The sequence below is a fragment of the Pseudophryne corroboree genome, chromosome 7 (assembly GCF_028390025.1).
Source record: "Pseudophryne corroboree isolate aPseCor3 chromosome 7, aPseCor3.hap2, whole genome shotgun sequence".
Classification (NCBI taxonomy): domain Eukaryota; kingdom Metazoa; phylum Chordata; class Amphibia; order Anura; family Myobatrachidae; genus Pseudophryne; species Pseudophryne corroboree.
This window is the reverse complement of record NC_086450.1, coordinates 384,794,685-384,816,415: the sequence shown is the minus strand read 5'-3', so window position 1 is coordinate 384,816,415 and position 21,731 is coordinate 384,794,685.

The window sequence follows — 21,731 nt, the reverse complement described above, 5'->3', positions numbered from 1 at the left end:
ATACCCGCTCACATTGTTGCCATAAGTACTGATTACTAGATTCATTTAGACCTGTGTAAAAAAACGGAGACATTTGTTGCTATTTAGTTAAAATATAGAATAAATATTAAGGAAGTAAATGTAAAACACAAACACAGTCTGGCCTAGTTAAAAAGGTTTATACAGAAAGAAACTGTGTTGTGTTAAGTAAGCGATTATAGGTAATATCGCTTACATTTATAGAAGTGTGGGATTTGTACTATTGCGGACGTACGGTTTTTGTACACGTGTCTCAGACAAAGTACGGGACTGTGTACGCAACGTAAAGACATACGCACGGTCGCGTGTTTACGCAACGTGCGTAAGGGTACGACCGCTAAGTACAAATTACACAATAGTATCGTTTAGTTTAGGGGCGGGACAGTAGTCACGCTACATTAGCACAAATTGCTCGGTTTCCAAGATTTAGTTTAAATAAAACCTTTTTTACTGTATTGCCTCTGGGAGTAAAGCTGTTTATCTGAATGAAAGATAATTTTCTGTACAGAAAAAAACAAAGTGTATTTGAGTGAGCAAACGTGAGTGAGCGAACGTAACAGTGAACGTAGTGGACCCCAGGAATTCGGGATCCCGTCGAGTGGTACATCAAGTGAGTGCAGACTTGGTGGCATGAGGCAGCTGACTCATGTTGATATAGATTGAAGTACAAAGGAGCAAGGTTTAGAGTCCCGCGGCCCAGGAGGTCAGCGAGGTTTAGAGTACCGCGGCCCAGGGGGTCAGTGAGGTTTACCCATATAGTTTTTGATACGCTCCGGCTGAGGTTTCGCAGCTTGTGATTCGATTCCAGTGGTCGTACGGCAGATAAGTAACAAGTACCTATACGCTGTGCGATTGGACCGCGCGTTCGTGGGTGCAATATTTAGCGCAACGTGATACCCTTTTTACGAGCTTTGCGTAAAATCGCGGTCGGTATCATTAGCGCTGTATATAGCATACGCAAGCGTGATTTGTGTATAATAAAGGTTTAGGGAGTTTTCGCTGGTCTCTCTCAGGAAATCTCCAACGGCCTATATTTACTGGAAAGGGTAAGTTATTCCTAGAAACTTCCAGTAAATAGAGGTTACATAGGGGCCCTAGGTTGGGTACATTGCCTTCGCTATCAACAGTGTATGGTAGTACTGGCCAACGTGGGCGTGAGTGGGTGAAAGCACTCGGAGAACTTTCACCGTTGCCTTATATTGAGTATTTTGTTTTTTTTGTGGGATTAGCCGAAAGGGCAATACCTGCAAATTATGGGGGCCAGTTGCTCAAGTAAGGGACGTTCAACCAGGGTTCAGGTTGACATACCGCGGCCCAGGGGGTCAGCGAGGTTTATTATGTGTGAAAAGTATGGTTCACACACAGAAGTTTTATGCAATGAATGGGAATGTATGACTGCGGAAGATAGGGAACCATTCCCTAAGGTAGGCAGTTTTGAACCAGAGGTATTGCAGATTAGGATATGTCTGATAAAATCCCGAAAACAAAGGGTCAGACACACAGATTGTTTAAATTTATGGCAGCAAGAGGGTGATATGCAAAGAGAATTAGCTCACGCAGCAGGTACCAAACCTAGCAGGAAAATGATGGCAACCGCACCACCACCACCACCGTATATTGTGGGGGAGAAAGTGGCTACAGACAATGGCATATTGGTATCAGATAAAAGTATAGGTGATAAATGTACTAACGCTAATCCTTACCAGTTGTATCCCATTTTAAATTTTCCCCAGGACTGCGAGCAGGAAGATGAGCCCAGCACGATATCGGCACTCTCTCTAGCAGCCACCATACAGAATACTCAGGTGGGCATGGCCCAACCAGCAGGAGCAGTAGTAAGGCCCCCTAGCGGAGGGATAAGTGAGGTCGTGTCTACAGGTAAGTACGGCACCATACATTATGCAGAGACAATAGCACCTCACATTGTGGAGTCAACTCAGAATGACGTAGTTGAATTAAATCCTGTCAGGGTGATCGCAGTCCCTAATGGGAGGACTGACGCTCAGGGAGTATCTCCCGTCAGGAACATTGCCATGCATTGTCCCTGGTCCCGGACAGAATTGAGGTCAATTATGTCAGAATTTCCCGATCCCAGAAAGGATCTAGTCGCATGCCAGAGGTTCATTAAAGAGTTAGGTAACGCCACCGAACCCACAAACAAAGATTGGCGAACAGTGCTACGAGTATGTTTACCTTCCAATATTGACCCCGCGAAATTCATTACTGATTGTAGATTAGACGCAGAAGTACCTCTCACTGATGAGTACACTCAGGAGAATGTACGACAAATCAATCTGCAATTAGGAGTATATTTCCCTACTGTTGTCAAATGGAATAAAATCTTTTCCATAAGACAAAAAGAAGGTGAAATGGCATCTGAATATTTCCATCGAGCACTGCAGGAAATGGCTAGATACACTGGGATCGAGGACATTAAAGACAATGTACCTCACAGGGAGGTAGCTGTGTCAGTATTAATGGACGGGTTAAAAGAGGCATTAAGAACAAGGGTACAAACCTCTCTACCTAACTGGAGAGGTATCTCGGTGGCTGCACTAAGAGAGTCCGCTATCGAGCCCGACCGGAACGTCATTAAGCACAGGGAGTCTCAGGGGGATAAGCTGATGACAGTAAGTATAAATGCTCTTACAACAAAACCACATCAGCCAAAACCCAAGACCCCTGATGGTAAGTCGCATGTAGTAGTATGCTATAACTGTCGGAAGGAAGGACATTTTGCACGGAACTGTAGGTATAAAGACACACATAATGTATACCGACCCCCTAGACCAGGATATGAACCACACTATAATACACGTAATTGGGATCAGGAACCGCATAGGAGAAGTTATGAGCCACATGCAGGGGAAACAAGGAGGTACCCACTTAGGAGGGACTGGCAGACCTCCGAAAATTCTCAGTTACCCCCCTCACATATTGTAGCTGCCAGTGCGCTGCGGGAGGGTCACAATATACAATAGGGTTTGGGCCACACCTGTAGTCTGCAGCCAGTGAAGTTTATTGCTAGCCTTGGTAGTGAACCTGAGGTCACAGTTGATGTAGCTGGTAGATCATTACCTTTTCTTGTAGATACAGGGGCGGCCAGGTCAGTGATAAATTCGACGGTAGGTATAAAAACCACGGGTAAAACAATTTCGGCAATGGGAGTAACAGGAACAGTGCAACAATACCCTTTGAGTAGACCAGCAGAAATTACTATAGGGCCCTTGCAGACCAAGCATTCCTTTTTGCTAGCTGCATCGGCTCCGACTAATCTACTTGGGAGAGATTTATTGTGTAAAATGAGGTTTGTCATATATTGTACTCCTGAGGGTGTCTTCTTGGATATACCCGAGAATCACGTTCAGGAAGTGCAGGATATGTTAGACACCCCACAAAGGCTAATGTCACACTCTGCTGTTATAGACAAGTGTCCATCAAAGGTAGAGGAAATGATCTGACAAATACCGGGTTCCCTTTGGACCAAAGATGGACAAGACACTGGATTGATGGCGAATGTAGCTCCAGTAGTAGTGCAAGTAAAAGATGGTAGGATAGCTCCAAAAATCCCTCAGTATCCTCTGAAGCCAGAGGTGGAATTAGGAGTGTACCCAGTCATAGAGCGCTTGCTACAACAGGGCATCCTAGTCAGGACGTCCAGCACTGCCAATAGTCCCATCTTCCCTGTGAAAAAGAGTGGGGGGAGGGGTTACAGGCTAAGGCAGGATCTAAGGGGGATAAACAAGATAGTTGAGAGCCAATTCCCCGTAGTGCCAAATCCAGCTGTCATCCTCATGCAAATTCCCCCTACTGCAAAAATTTTCACTGTCATTGACCTCTGTTCTGCCTTCTTTTCTGTCCCTCTGCACCCTGACAGCCAATACCTGTTTGCATTCACATACAGGCGAGTACAGTACACCTGGACTCGCCTACCCCAAGGTTTCATTGACAGCCCAAGTATTTTCTCCCAGGCTTTGCATGACTGTTTACAATCCTTTCAACCTGAGAGCGGATCAGTATTAATACAGTATGTCGATGACTTATTGCTGTGTTCTGATTCACTCGAATCGTCCTTGAAAGACACGAAACAGCTTCTCTTTCACCTTTCTAATACGGGACACAAGGTTTCAAAGGATAAGTTACAGTTGTGCCAAACCAAAGTGAAATACTTGGGACATTGCTTGACGCAAGGACTTAGACACCTCACCACTGATAGAATACAGGCGATTCGCAACATGACTCTGCCACAAACCCAGCAACAGATCCGCACCTTTCTTGGAATGTGTGGGTACTGCCGAAACTGGATCCCAGGGTTCTCCATACTGGCTTTACCTTTGCAAGAGATGGTCTCTTCGAACAAACCAGATCGGATCTCGCACACAGATGAGTCCGAACTGGCATTTGAGAGACTCAAACAGTGCCTATCACAGGCACCTGCATTAGGCATGCCAGATTATGGGAAACCCTTTGAATTGTACGGTACGGAAAGTGCTGGGTGTGCGGCAGGTGTCCTAACCCAGAGACATGGTGATGCCAGCAGGCCGGTAGCTTACTACAGTGCACAGTTGGACACCGTAGCGCGGTCTCTCCCCACATGCTTGCGAAGTGTTGCAGCGATAGCTTTGCTAGTAAGTAAAAGCGAAGACGTAGTGTTAGGACACAACCTGACAATCCATACACCTCGTGCAGTATCAGCCTTACTGAACTCCGCCCAAACCAGACATGTCTCATCGCACGGTTTACAAAGTGGGAATTAGCACTAATTGCCCCTGTAAACATCACCATAAAGAGATGCAGCGCACTAAATCCTGCAATTTATCTGCCAAGTGTGCCTGGACAGGCACAAAGGGTGGAGGATGAGAATGATGGTGAAGGAGGATTTAGTGCAGACACTGATACGCATAATTGTATGGAATACCTGTACCAGACTTTCACTGCAAGACCTGACATTAGTGACAACCCACTGGAAGGCGTAGATTTTACTTTTTACACTGACCGTAGTTGCCACAGACAGACGGACTCGGGAGACTTGTGCACTGGGTACGCAGTTGTAGACGACAGAAGTATCATAGAAGCTGAGCCCCTGGGCCCACCGCACTCAGCACAAGTTGCTGAGCTGGTCGCCCTAACCAGAGCGTGTGAATTGGCCAAGGGTAAGTCAGCTAATATATACACAGATTCTAGGTATGCCTTTGGAGTAGTGCATGATTTCGGGGCCCTATGGCGCCTCAGAAATTTTATGACGGCAGCTGGCACACCTGTAGCGCATGCATCCCACATGAAAAGGCTTCTAACAGCGATACAAGAACCAGACAGGGTGGCTGTTATCAAGTGCAAAGCACACACTTACAACCAAGACCCAATCTCACTTGGTAACAGCCGGGCAGACGAAGCTGCTAAATAAGCAGCCAGCACCCCCATACAAACGAACATCACATCACTGATGACATTCAACACAATCAACACACAAAAATTAATTGAAATGCAAAATTTGTGTTCTCCACAGGAAAAGGCGGTCTGGAGGTCAAAGGGGTATGGCCAGGAGTCCTCAGGACTCTAGACAGGTGGACAGGGTAAGCCAGTGGCCCCCAGAGCATATCTTCCAAGCTTAGCTGAGGCGGCACACGTTCTGACTCATCTGGGTAAAGAGGGTATGTGTAAGCTGGTGAGAGCCTACTGGTGTGCGCCAGGATTCTCTTCTCATGTGGGTAAGAGAGCAATGACATGTCTTACTTGCTTGAGGAAGAATATTGGAAAGTCAATACCAACAGAACCATCCCATATCCCTCTGACAGACGGCCCTTTTCAGGTAAGACAAATTGATTTCATACAGTTACCACCCTGTAGGAATTTAAAATATGTGTTAGTCTGTATTGATGTGTTTTCCAATTGGGTAGAAGCGTTCCCTGCTGCCACAAATACTGCTACGTTCACTGCAAAGAAAATTGTGCAGGAATTTGTGTGTAGATATGGTATCCCTAGAATAATTGAAAGCGATAGGGGTACCCATTTTACAGGTGAAGTCTTTCAGGTTATGTGCAAACTGATGGGAATTAATAGCAAGCTGCATACTCCGTACCGACCACAGGCGAGTGCGAAGGTGGAGAGAGTGAACAGCACTATTAAGAACAAGCTGAGCAAAGTGATGGCTGAGACTGGATTGTTGTGGCCAGAAGCTTTGCCACTAGTATTGTACAGCATCAGAACCACTCCCAGGTCCCCCCTTAACCTATCACCCTTTGAGATTCTTTTTGGCCGACAACCTCATGTAATGATAGACCCCCAGGATGATTTGAAATGCAAATACGAAGTGACTGTGAGGTATTTGGTTAGGATGAGCCAGCAGTTGAGGAATCAAAATAGGAATCTAAAGCTGGTGATTCCTGACCTACCGAACAGTAATTGTCATGACATTGAACCTGGGGATTATGTAATGATTCAAAATTTTCTACGCTCAGGTTGCCTCATTGACAGGTGGGAAGGACCGTACCAAGTCTTGCTAACCAGCACGACAGCATTAAAGGTCGCCGAAAGAGAGACTTGGGTCCACTAGTCCCACTGTAAGAAGGTCGCTGACCCGGAAATAACCCGTGACAAAGAGCAGAGTGTAGAGAACATTGTATCACTGGAGTGTCTGTTCCGGGAAGGTTGAGAGGCAGGACTGTTGAGACGGCACCTGAGCGCGGAGAACAACAAGACCTGAGACGGTTGTCGCACCAGTTTTTTTTTATTATTTTCTCCATCTTCCACTACCCTCCCTCTCTCCTTCTCTTTCTCCCCCTTCTTGTTTCCCTTCTCTTCCCTTAACAAGATGGACTTACCCCAAGAGACTGCGGGTTTTCCTGTTAATCCTGTTGTTGACCAGGACAGTCTGTTTCGGTGAGGGTCCCAGAGAGGTCGAGAAAGGATCTGGAATGGGTTCTGATGGCGAGGATGGATTTGTAGAATCTCAAGAGCAACACACTTATCGAGCAAAGGCGAGTATCAGAAAGCGCTCTGGTAGTCAAGGAGCTCAGAGGCACTGTGAAGGGTTATTGGCTGAGGAAAATTGCATTTGTAGAAATTGTGAGAACATAGTCGAGGATGGGTGCATCCAAAGATGTCAGTCCAGCCTTAATATCGACATGGACCGTCATCCGTTGAGTGATTACCACTCACTAGTGGGTAAGGTCTTAAACCAGACAGAATGCTGGGTGTGCTCACAAGTACCTCAAGGTCAGAGCAAGTCAGGATTAGTACCATACCCTTTAGCAATAGATGAGGTACTCGAATTACGGGGTGGGAGACCGGTGGACAAGAAATGTTATATTTCTAGGCCCCTTAGCTTGAAGCTCCACCAGTATCATGTAGATAGATCCTTATTATGTTTCAATATTTCCAATTACCGAAAATCGGGAAATTGGGAAGTGACGTGGAATAACCAGACAATGACCTTTTCACACAGAGCTGATAGGATACCCATAGACTCGCAACTTGTACACCAAATAGCCAACAGTGGAAGGTATTTTCGGTATAGGTATACTCGAGGAAGCAAGACCATGTGGGTTGGAGAAGTATCACCAGGGTACTGTGCTCATATCATCCAGCCCGATACTTGTACTGAACAGATGGGAGAACTAGGGATTGGGTTTTTCACTTGGAAAGTTTGTAATATGGTAATGTCATATTCTGTCCCCTATGTTCTCCCCGATGATGCCTATTTCATATGTGGGAGGAAGGCGTACAAGTGGCTTGCCCCGAGCTCAGAAGGATTGTGCTATATTGGAATAGTGTTGCCAGAGGTCATGACCATAACTCATGATAAGATGAAAGATGTTCACCGTGGTGCTCAGGCTCCTTATACTCATACTCACTATGAACACATCATCAAGAGACACCTCATAGACAGGAAAGAGCATGTAGCCTCTGATTTGATCCACGAATCCACCGGGATTCAATTCCTTCTCGCATTAGACATCACCCGTACTGCCAGAGGAATTATAAATTATAGGTATATCCATGCGCTAGCGAACTTGATAGATAATATCACTGAGATGTATGATGACACCTTCAGGTATACGGGAAGGGAGTTACAAGCTTACAAGACGGAACTGATCCAGCACAGGATGGTCCTTAATTATATCACAGCCATGACGGGTAGGTACTGTGTCACTTTGGCAACTCAATATGGTGTGAAGTGCTGCACGTATATTACAAACAGCACTGATGACCCAACCGAGATTATCGATCAAAAGATGGACGATATCTTGCAGTTGAAGTGGGAGTTCCGGAGAATACACAACCTTACCCTGACTGCTGTGAGTAATGAAATGACTGGCTGGGTCTCATGGTTGAACCCACGCAATTGGTTCTCAGGTTTAGGAGAGTGGGCTCAAAATGTTATTATGAGTGTAGGGAAGTTTCTCCTTTGTATCCTGGGAGTCGTCATAATTATTGGCTTGATATTTAGGTGTGTTCGAATTCTAATGCGGCGCAAGCACGGCACAAAATTGATGAGTCTAAGGAGCGGGGGCGCTGTTACAGCAGCAGATTTAATTTACGACCCATCCATAGAGACAGTGTTATGATAAGGATTGCAAATGAATTCCATGGCCTGTTTCTTTCACCCATTTTTCCTTTGTCTCCCCCTCTGCCCAGATACACCCATCCGGAAAAGACATCGACCATACCCAAGAATGTTTATGAAAATGTTATGTGAATGTATTTTTGTCTTATCTTCATCTCTACAACCTTCAGTTAATGACACACATAGTTGACAGGTGATATCCACATGTACTAGCACTCACATATGTTCCCCCTCCATGTATCATCAACTAAATGTGCACCCCATTTGTTGGAACAAAAAGCCGAAAAGAGCTCGGTAGTGTTTGTTGGCCCACTTACAGACCCTTAATACGGGATAAGAAGGATTTAATGTATACTTCGCAATACCTCGAAGCTTATCTAGAACATATACGGCACGATGATACATGCCCCTCAGACATGGATTCATACATACATGCTTTTTACTATCCCACTAGGTCATACATTTCCCGCCTACAGCTCTCCTCCGACCAGCCAATCGTCTGTAGATATTGTATTGATATTTTTCTGTTTAGTGATTAGATAGTGGCAGTTACTGTTGACTGCCAAAGGGTGGACTGTCAAAGTCGAAAAATATAGAAGAACACACAGCACGTATAAACTGCACATACATGCCCACTGTGCGTGCACTTGTTCTGCCGTGCGTGCACATATCCGCAATTTGCGTATGGTCGCTCCCGTGGTCCTGCGCGTGGTATGGGTATTTACGGCAGAGTTTGTGAACGCATGGAGAGCTATCAAAACATTACATATTTAATCCAAATAGTGCACATTGTACACATAGTCCCCCTGCACCACATCAGAAAGTATCAACAGTTTAAATGATTCCAGAACAAAGGGATTCACCTTTACAGAATAAGAGGGGACAGACTAAGGTTATAAGGTGGTGTTTGGTATCCAGCTGTAGGGTATTTTAAGGGTAACATTCGGGTGTTGGTTTGCGGAAGATCGCATGTTCCTGCGGATAGTTAGGTGCAGAATATAGATATAAACTGTATTTACTGTATATTATGTATGCGGCGGGAATCCAGAGGAGACCACCCACAAGAGCAGTTGGGAAAGACATCGCCTACCTTTTCAAATAAACCTATGACCTCTCCTGTACTGTAAAAGTGCATTCCTGTGTCCAATGGACAACGGGATTACAGTATCCATTGTATTGCTTTTGGAAGACTTGTATAAATAAAGCCTGCTTCAGCCCAGCCTGACACAAGACTCTCAACGTTATCAACCTGATAGCAGAGGACCGGACTGGGAGGCGCACGCGAATATACTCACGTATGTACATTGACTGTAGCCTTTTACTCTGTTGTATTGTAGTGCATAATTTGTATTGTTAACCCCCTTTCAGAAATATTACTCTGTGGTGTCGAAACCCAGTGATTAACTACAAATCGGTGTTGTGTCTTCCTTTTCCTGCTAAGGTTTAAGAGTGTATTAGTAATGCATCGCATTGCCGTATAAGGTTTAAAGTGTATCTCTGGGTGTGTGCGCGCTGTGTGTACTTTGTACCCCCAGCGCGGCGTTTGTACGCTAAGTCCGTACAGTGATACGGGACTCCGTACGCAAACAGTGTATAAAGTACGTAGCGTGTGTATTAAGTATAGCGGCCACAGCGGCTAACGGTTTAAAGTGTATTTAAGGTGTGTTTAAAGTATAGCTTTATGTTTTAATATAAAATCGACATTATCAATTGGTGGCATCGTCCGGTTTTTTCCACATACCCGCAGCCAAGCAGGTTAAAGCAGACTTTATCTAAATAGATAGATAGATAGATAGATAGATAGATAGATAGATAGATAGATAGATAGATAGATAGATAGATAGATATGTGTGTATATATGAATAGATAGATAGATAGATAGATAGATAGATAGATAGATAGATAGATAGATAGATAGATAGATAGATATGTGTGTATAATAGAGATAGATAGATAGATAGATGTGTGTAGAATAGATAGATAGATAGATAGATAGATAGATAGATAGATAGATAGATAGATAGATAGATAGATAGATAGATAGATGTGTGTGTAGATAGATAGATAGATAGATAGATAGATAGATAGATAGATAGATAGATAGATAGATAGATAGATAGATGTGTGTGTAGATAGATAGATAGATAGATAGATAGATAGATAGATAGATAGATAGATAGATAGATAGATAGATAGATGTGTATATATTCACGGATAGATAGATAGATAGATAGATTGATAGATAGATAGATAGATAGATAGATAGATAGATAGATAGATAGATAGATAGATAGATAGATAGATGTCCAGCCTTATAACATTGTTTATCAAATACCCACTTTAAACTGAATGTCAGATTACTGTCTCTGTCTGTTCCCCAGAGTTACAATATGAAGTGCACAAGTCAATCTAGAACCATTAGTTCCTCTGCACCAGCAGCTTCTGTAGCAGACAGTGGTCCTGCTGGAACCCATTGGAGACCAGTTCTAAGTTTCCTTCAGTGACTTGTACTCTACAGGGTTAACAGTTCTTTGTAATCACTCATTGTAATCCTCATATGGGCCGGTGGCTCACGTTGTTCTGATCTGGTATAGAGAAAGCGTTAACTATTATCTGCTTCTAGCTTGACCATCTGCTGTTGTAGAAAATTCAAAACCCCAGAGATCTACTTATATCCACATCGTAAACGAGAAAAGATGTTTTAATTAAGGGAAATCAGGTTAACTTAGCTCTAATTTACAAGCCGCCTGCTTAATGAATTGTCTATGCTGCTCCTTCTTTGTAGAGAGTAAATCTAAGGATCTTTTTCACTCTGCAGTTCAGACACTAATTAACTAAGCAAAAATTTCTGTAACAACCCCAGTTCTCTCTAATAGTTTTACCTAAAGCCAGCCTAGCCATTGCTTATACAAATTGCCAATTAAATTTGATTGATATAATGAAATTGGATTTTATTTTCACTTACCTTATCCATTCCTCCTCACTAATTCCCCAGCACCCATAAAATAACTTTAGCCTTAATGGAAAATACCTGTGAATGCTACTGTAGGTTTATTTGAAGAAAGGTCCAGTTTGAATATTTGTTCCTTTTTTTTTTTTTTTTTTTTTTTTTTATACCAAGAAAATTATTGTCTTTCTAAATATACCTATAATAAGCTAACTCTGTATTTACTGGCAAACGATAGGTTAAAATAGTTTAAAAACACAAAGTAACATTAACAGTTTTCAAAATCCATATAGCTGCTTAATTAAATATGTTGTCCTGTTTATAGGATCTGTGGATAATTATTTAGAGTCATTTAATCTACTCAATTTACACGTTAATTAAAAAGGAAAGCGAGATTATTTTTTTTTACCCAGTAAGGGGAAACTAAGAAGGAGAATTAGCGCCGTCTAGAGGCAGTTTGATGAATTTACATTCGCTGAGCCAAACGTTTGAAGTCAAATTGTATCATAAATCGATTTTTATTGCGCTCAGTTTATTTGATACCATTATTTAAATTATATTTTTAAATAATAATATGTTTTAAAAATCATATTTATTGATGGTACATTTTCTGCGGAATGCATGCAATAATGTATTTAGCATTGTACTCGATATGCTATGACAGCCTTAGAAAAACTGGGGCCGGCACATTTTTGTGGAACTACAAACATCAGCATGCCCTGCCAGCCGAGGCATACTGGCACTTGTGGTGCTGCAAGGGCTGGAGACTTGCCTAAGCTAGTGGCATGAGTTCACAAATGAAAATATACCAGTGTAGGATGATGGATCTAAAATATAGAAATCTGGCTTATATCTGGACCTTTCTCTATTATGTTTGTGTTACCCTATTAAATAATTCAGTTGTAGCTGAACGCCTCATAATAAATAGCTCGCAGTGTTTTACTCATCCTTTCCACTTCTCAAATAAGGATTCCCTACAAATGCTGCTATTGTCCTTAGTGCTGACATTATTATGTCTGGCCTTTCTTCATTAGTGCTGCGCCATAACGTATGTTGGTGCTATAACTGCGATGTAATTGTTTTATCATTGTTCTACACTTAGGATGGGGTGGGGGTAGAGCCATTTGATTTAGTGACTTATTATGAAGCTCCCACTCCATCGATTGTTAATTGTTTTCCTCCCATTGTACTTTGCCTTCCTCCCCATCTGTCCCTTTCTATAGCCTGTGTGTTTTGCCTTTTATGTCCCGTCCATTTATTGACACCTTTTTTTCAATGGTCACTTCTGTCACCCTTGGCAATGTCTTCTGCCCCATTAACTCATCGGCACGGGGGGCTTCCCAGACAAAGAGATGCAATGGGATCTGCTCCTTTATTGAATTTATTGTACGCTGGCTAATGCCACCTTGTCTTTCCTACAGCCCCATACATCGGGACGCTGCTGTCACTTTCCAGGCATTGCAAAGTTACTAGGCTTTACAGTGATATCGGATAGGAATAATAATAATAATAATAATAATAATAATAATTAATTATTATTATTATTATTATTATTATTATTATTATGATTATTTAGCATTTGCATACAATTGTTTTTCCTATGAATTTTATGTCAAATATTTTTAAAAAGATTGCATTAAATGTATTTAGTGTTCTTTAACCACATTTAGCTATAATAAAAGCACATACAGTAAACAAATAAATAAATGATGATGATAATAATAATAATAATAATAATAATACAGTATTCTGCAAAAAGTGTAACAATGTATGCCATAAACAAGGGGAAATTATTGATGATCATATACACAACACATATTCAATATAAACATTAGATAGACCAATAAAGCCATGTACACTGTATAGACTCAGGAGTAAAATTGTTATATGTGGACATAAGATTCAATACAATCTCATGTTATTTAATACTAGATCATGCACTTGTTAAATGTGTTAGTTATAGAACATTGTGACCAACATCTGCTCAAAATGCACCAGAGCTTTTTAATATACTGAGTGTTATCTGGTGGCTGTAAGTTGTTAGGGTATATTACTAATAGAAAATTGTCATATTTTGGGTGTCTATTGAGTGTAAATGAGGCTATATAGAATGGAAGGTCACTGCAACTTGTCTACAATTAGGTAATTAGATTAAGTAATTTGGGGGACCTGTATGAAGGTAATTATTGGTTTATTGTAAAACAATTTAATAGCCAAAGGGCAGCGCATTTCTGAGCACAAATACAGCTAATTTTACATACAGTACAAACACAGGGCTCTTTTATTATGAAATTATACTTACTAAGTAATTAGGAGTGTGTATTGTAGAACAGCACATTAATTGTGCATGACTACAATTTGCTACTATGTGCTCAGGGCTATTTACCTATTACTTTTTCTCTAAGTTTGCATGTATTTGTTGTAAAGCATGTTTTCTATGTTCATGAGATTTCCCTGCCTTTAGACAAAATAGTTTTAGTTAAGACAAGTAAGCCTCTAATATGAATTACTAATTAGTAAATTGTAAAGCGCAATAGAATATGCTGCACTATATAAGAAACTATTAAAAATAAATAGAATAAATATGTAATCTGTTTTCACCGATACAGCCACACTTGCACCATGTTGTCCACTGGCGTCAAGAGTGGGCAGCTACAGAACCAGTTATTTGAGCACATGTGAACATACACTTGGATTGGGGGTGGAAAAGTGATGCTTCCTATCATGTCATAAATGCATGATGGGGGGGAGGCCTGGACTGCAAATCCTAATTCCAAACATGATAATAGGCGCTACCATGCTGAAACTTGCAGTGTCACACAGAAAAGAAGAGAACATGCAAGTGCATGCACTAAGTGCTAAGAACACTGCTAATCAGAATATTTATTATAAACTCTGCATTTAAACATGAAGTAAAATTGAGGTTCTCAGCATAATTTTGGCCAAAATGATGGTCCCATTTACTGCGACCAGGTGACCTCATCAGGTGGGTCCCTAATATTGCTAAGAGTCTCTTTTTATAAATGCATTTATCCCAATCATCCATCAAAACCACAAAGAATCAGAGTTTCTCAACCAACCCAGCAGGTTATCTTTAAATATTTATATCATCTTGCAAATATAAATGTATATAATTGACAAGTGGCTTGTGCCAGAAGCTCATTTGATCCTTAGGCCCAATGGTTTAGGGAAAATGTTATTCATATATTTTATTATGGATCAAATTATTGAATCAATGAGATAACCAAGCATTTAATGTGCCATTATTTTTCCTACTAAGTACTCAGAAGCTCTTGGCACATATTGAACACATTGTCCCAATATTTAACAATAGAAAATCTGTATGATAAGCGTTGACAAGTTTCACAAACACATAAAAATAGTAGAATCAGTAAGATGTCTAATTCACAATGATGATATCGGTGTTTATTTAATTTCCATATTTTTATTTGTTTTTAGGAAAATCAATATGGATGCCTTTACATTAATTTTTTATTATTTTTAAATATGTTGTCCTTTTTTAAATTTTATTTTGTAATTTCTTTCATTAGAGAAACAATGCTTAACTGCCTGATTACTGATTGCTGTTTATTAAGAGCTATGCTTGCTGTTTATTAAGAGCTATTAGTCAGTGACCAATTCCCCATAGAAACAGTGCCTGCTTGCTTTTCACATGGTCAACATAGAGTCTATACTGACCATTTGAAAAGCAAGCAGGCACTGTTTCTATGGGGAATTGGTCACTGACTAATAGCTCTTAATAAACAGCAATCAGTAATCAGGTGGTATAGGCTGTACTGCTTACAAACCTCATAATTTAGAAGTCACCTATCAATCGGCTGCTGGTAATATTATTAATTACCACCACTGGAGGTGTTTTATTAAATGTGTAACTGTTCAAAAGCTTGCTGGGTCTACATTTATCTCCATATTATTTAACAGGTTATGGAAAACCTGTAATCCAAGCCTGATTGGATAGGATTAAAGCAAACCCACAAGCTGTCAAAAAATAATACATTTAGCAAGGAAGCATAAGAAAAAAAACATATATATATATATATATATATATATATATATATATATATAAACATACATATAATAAAAAATAACAATAAAATAAGCATTGCTGTTGTTATTATTATTATTATTATTATTATTAATCATCATCATCATCATCATCATCATAATGCCCAATTACGGAACCATTTTGCCTCCTATTATGACTTTTTACAACATGTGCTTATTGCATGTGCTTATTAAAGGGATTGTTTCACAATATCATGTATATCCATATATGGTGTAGCACTTTCACATTGATTAAAACACATGTACTAAACAAAATGAGTGTATAATTATTATTAATCAGTTATCAATAAATTGGTTTTAAAAAAACAAAACAAACAAAAAACTTTTTTTTTTAAATGTCTTCATTTTTATAGCCTATGCAAGTCATCTACCGTGATTGATCCACTGCTATAGCTGGAGCCATCAACCAAATGCTTTCTATATAAATCTGCAGCCTAAAATAGGGTACAACAATCTTTGACATAAAATCATACTCAGAAGAAATATAATTAAAAAAATATCCATGTAATGCATATTTTTTTTCCTGTGAAATTAAACCAAAGGGCCTAATTTGGCATGGATCGCAAAAGCAAAATCTTTCTCTAATGGGCAAAACCATGTGTAGTGCAGGGGGGGCAGATATAACATGTGCAGAAAGAGTTAGATTTGGGTGGGAAACTGAACTCTAAATTGCAGTGTAAAAATAAAGCAGCCAGTATTTACACTGCACATAAACAATATCACCCACCCAAATCTAACTCTCTCTGCACATGTTATATCTGCCCCACTTGCAGTGCAGCATGGTTCTGCCCATTAGAGAAAGATTTTGCTTTGGTGATACATGCTGAATTAGGCCCAATGTTCAATCATTATTTCATTTTATACAACATAAAAAATAAACAAAAACTCGGTTTTACAGACCCATCTCACTCATGTATTGCCTTCTGCATTATGAAAAAAAAATGGTACATGATTAGTGCTCCCAAATTAAACCTGTTATAATTTATTATACATTGATATGTAGGGAACCACAATCCCTGATGGCAACATTACACAAGGACATACAAGGAAGATGAACAGAAGTAGACAAATGGTAGAAGGAGGGGATACATAGCGTGGGGGTGGCAACCAGCTATCTGTGTGATAGGTGTCAGAAGTAATCAGTGCTCAGTGACAGGTGGAAGTGTGGAAGGTTATGGTAAAGAGATTGGTTGTGAAGGGTCATTTACATTTTTAGAAGTGGAAGTGAGAGGTGTTATGAGATAGGAAGAGAGGCACAGGCCACAAGCAGATCTGAAAGGTCTGAGAGTACATGGAGATAGCCACAGAGATGTAAGAGGGGGAGGAGTTGTTGAGGGCATTTAGGTGAAGGCAAGGATATTAAAATGTCTATATTGGAGAGAATGGGGAGTCACTGTAGAGAGATACAGAGAGGTGAGGCACGTATGGAGTTTCAAGCAAGGCAGCTCAGTCTCGCCACAGCATTTAGGATGGCTTGAAGCAGGAATAGGTGCGTTAGAGTAATAGAAGTTAGTAGGAGGATGCAGGGGTCTTCCAGAAGATAATGATAGGTGAGCAAGGTGTTTGCGGGTAGAAAGGGTGGAACACTGGCACTGTAGTGCACGTGTAGGCGACAGGGCTGCAAGAGAGATTTTGGATCTGATTCAAAGGTGAATGCAAAGTGAACACAATGCCGATATTGGTGGAGATGAGTGATTATTTGCTGCTGCACTTGTGCAACTTTTTCTGAAAACACCTGTGGCCAGTGGTGGCTCCATATGTGGGGATGCAGCAATGTGTCAAATTCAAACAGGGGAGCCCCACCAACTGTCAGTGAGTCCTGACCGGCGATATTTGGTAACATTTAGGGGTGTGGCTCCCCTATTTACATTTTGTACTGCACTGCAGCCCCACATCTGGAGCCGCCAATGCCTACAGTGTATGCTTACCACAGAGTCTATGCACAACGGTGCTGTTGCCATCGGGAATGCTGGTAGCAAAGCGATGGGCATTCCTGGGCAGTGTCTGGGAGGTGGAGTGAAAATGTGGGTGTGTTATGGGAGTGTGTCATGGGTGTGTCAGTGACAGTGGGCCACATTCTTATAGGTATAGTAACTTCCCCAGAGACCATGTTCAGATGGAGCCACTCCACCTGTCATAGGCAGGTGCAAGTGTTGATGGTGGATGCCATGGTGTACTGAGAGTGGACTGTTTAGACCCACTGGTGCTGCTACTGCATACAGGGGAGCATAACATGGGCATCTAAGTGCTTACACTCTCTGACGTTCACAACTGCACAAGAAGAAGGCTGGAGCCAGCGTTTGCATAATACTGCCCCTGCAACTCCACCAACTGGTGCCAGAGAAGATGGATCATGGATGTTGACAAGTGGGGATAGTGGTGATTGCAGAGCAGAGAAAGAAGATGTTGGGGATAACATGGGGCATGGAGTTGGGTGAGATATCGCCAGCCAGGAGAGAGAGAGAGAGAGAGAGAGAGAGAGAGAGAGAGAGAGAGAGAGAATGACATTGGAGGACGATTTGTGGCTTAAAGGTGACTCTATTAAGTGCATATGGCATATTATAGAATGAGCTAAAACTGTTCAATGTTTTAATCAAAGTGAGTTAAGTTTGTTCCAATAAGGAAAAATATAAGGATTGCGTCATTCAGTCTATCCCTTGTTTTCATCAACAATTTTTCTAAAATGACATACTGTTAATTACAGACACATCAAATATAAAGGCATACAGTCTATGCAGGCTGAGTATTGGAATGCTTCTCTAGTCTTTTTGACATTCCCAGGAACAATGGGCCCTTCTTTATCCATCAGGAGATTGCTGTAACTTGCATGCAGCTCCCAGCTCTCTCATCTGGATCCACAATCACGTCTGTGTAGCCATTACCAGAAAGTATCAGTTAAACATGGTAGCCCCAGTGATAAAGGGGTTTTGGTTATTCCTCATAGCTGCATAGCTGCTGTCATTGTGGGCAGATCACATAATTGTGATGGTTCTGTATTCCCTAAGATAATTCAGTGAATAAGATCACATTATTGTATGTATGAGATATTCAGTCTGTTTCCTAGGGATCATATTGATAGTTCCTTCACATAGACATCATGCTTCCTTTCTTTGTAGTCCTTGGGGGATGTTGATGGGGCTCCTTTTTACTAGAAAAGCATGGGAACCTATCAATGGAAACATTGGGTAGTACCACTGTTATTAAGGGGTACATTTACTAAGCAGTGATAAGAGCGGAGAAGTAAGCCAGTGGAGAAGTTGCCCCATCAACCAATCAGCAGCTCTGTATCATTTTATAGTATGCAAATTATAGATGTTACTTCAGTGCTGATTGGTTGACATGGGCAACTTCTCCACTGGCTCACTTCTCCACACTTATCACTGCTTAGTAAATATACCCCTAAATCCCTATAATCAGGCTCAGGAGGTGTAATTGTTACATGGATACCCATCAGCTACATATTATTCCAGTTATAGCAATGTTTCAAATTGAAGATCTTGTGAACATATATCTTCTTCCAACATATTACATGACCTCATCCCGTATTACAGAGATCCACCAGATGGCTGTGTGCATTCCTATATTACACCTCCATACATACAAGGTTTAGAGTTCTTTCTCTGAAACTCAGAAACTTCCTATCCCTATAGTGAGCTCAGGAGACCTTTTCACTTTTCTTTCAACACAGGTGCACACTGCCATGTAAGGCAGGACATCTAGCAGGGTAGATGCTAGAATCAAGTGGGCTAAGGGACCTTTTCCGTAAGGGGGAGGAGTTACGATGCAAGGGGGAGGAGCTAGGCCAGCGGGATAGTTCCTCTACTATCCACGCCACCAACTATTACCTTTAGTAATTAGGTGGTGAGCGAAGCGGAGCGAGCCACCGTGCCCGAAGCGTGGCGAGCGAAGCGAGCCCGCGAGGGTACTTTTCGGGTACCCTGTTCGCCCATAGCTCCTCCCCCTGCTGACGTAGCGCCTCCCCTCAAACGTCACAAGGTCCCTTCAGCCCCTCCGATATAGAACCAACCCATCTAGCAGACCAGAGTGATCACTTGCGGGAGACTAGGAAGATTTGGAAATGCTGAAGCACCATCTGGTTTGTAGTTCTGTAACCCACTAAATTGCTTGTGATTACCCAGCCATCATTTTACCTCTTCATTTTTCAGCCATCCAGGCAACCATGTAAATTGTTGATAATCACTGAGTAGAGGTGTTTAAGGTTGTATGGGTTCAGATGTTCCCAAACTCAAGAAGCACACATACTAAGTCCACGCACACTTACACTGCACTACCGCCACTGCGATATACAGCACTAAGAGGCGGAAGCACTGAGCATGCTCCAGAGTTGTGTGTACACTATTGCTGCAATTCAACTCAGAGTTAAACTCAGGTGCATCTCCAAGTTTGGCTGAATGGGCTTTAGCTGGATGGCAAAAGGTCTATTCACATGTAAGCTAGGTTGTTGTGAGGGCATGTAGAGAGTGTGCGTTTGAATAGCGATCGCTACGGACAAACCTCAAATAGAGGTTGATGCCCAGCTGTCATGTTTCCACTCATAGGAAATGCAGGCAATGCCAACGGACACCCCAGAAAATGGCCATGACACGCCTGTGTTTTCTGCGACACCTGCGTTTCCCACGACACTCCCCCCCCCCCAACACCGCGTCGCCACCCCTGGATGCATGACAATCATGAAGCGATCACCCGTTTGCAATTTTCAGACAATTGCGTCCAACTCTGAATAGCCCCCTTAGTCTGGGAAACAGATCAGACCAAATTGCTTATCAGCTAAATCGGGGAAATAGGTATGCGACTATATATAACCTGGGTCCAGGGCCCCCTAAACCTCTGGGCCCCAAAGCAATGGCACCCCATGCACCCACTTTAGTTATGCCCATGGGTCATGGCAATACCATGTAGTAGTGTGAGTACTAATATGTGACAGGTTTATGGTTCGCTGCATGTGGCAGATGCTTATTAAGCAATAGCATGTCATTACTGTTAGTGTGGGGCAGTAGCATGTGGTGTGTGTGTACCAGAAGTATAGTGTGGTGATGGTATTTGCCCCTGTTATTGATGGAACATATAGGGGTATATTCAATTAAAGTTGGATGCATTCCGACATGCATTTGTCGGAATGGATCCGACAAGACCTATTCAATGAGCGGCCAAATCCGACTGTTGGATTTTAGCCAAATCCGACTGTCGGATTTCAGCCAAATCCGACTGTCGGATTTGGACATTACCAGTGTCCCATCCTGCTGCTGCTGTCAGCTGCTGCCGGGTGCGCTGCCGGGTGCGCTGTCAGCGGCAACTTGGGGGAGCTGTCAGCGCGGCTTGGGGGAGCTGTTAGCGGCAGCTGGAGGGAGCTGTCAGCGGCGGGGGAGGGGAGCTGTCAGCGGCAACTTGGGGGAGCTGTCAGCGCGGCTTGGGGGAGCTGTTAGCGGCGGCTGGGGGGAGCTGTCAGCGGCGGCTGGGGGGAGCTGTCAGCGGTGGTGGAGGGGAGCTGTTAGCGGCAACTTGGGGTAGCTGTCAGCGCGGCTTGGGGGAGCTGTCAGCGGTGGCTGGGGGGAGCTGTCAGCGGTGGTGGGGGAGAGCTGTCAGCGGCAACTTGGGGGAGCTGTCAGCGCGGCTTGGGGGAGCTGTTAGCGGCGGCTGGGGGGAGCTGTCAGCGGCGGCTGGGGGGAACTGTCAGCAGCGGCCAGGGTGTGCTGCCGAAAGTGAGGAGCCTGGTCGGGGCCGACGTCCTGCTCAATACGACTTTTTTAAAGCCCTATTCAATGAGCGGCCAAATCCGACTGTTGGATTTTAGCCAAATCCGACTGTCGGATTTCAGCCAAATCCGACTGTCGGATTTGGACATTACCAGTGTCCCATCCTGCTGCTGCTGTCAGCTGCTGCCGGGTGCGCTGCCGGGTGCGCTGTCAGCGGCAGCTGGGGGGAGCTGTCAGCGGCAACTTGGGGGAGCTGTCAGCGCGGCTTGGGGGAGCTGTTAGCAGTGGCTGGGGGGAGCTGTCAGCGGTAGCTGGAGGGAGCTGTCAGCGGCGGGGGAGGGGAGCTGTCAGCGGCAGCTTGGGGGAGCTGTCAGCGCGGCTTGGGGGAGCTGTTAGCGGC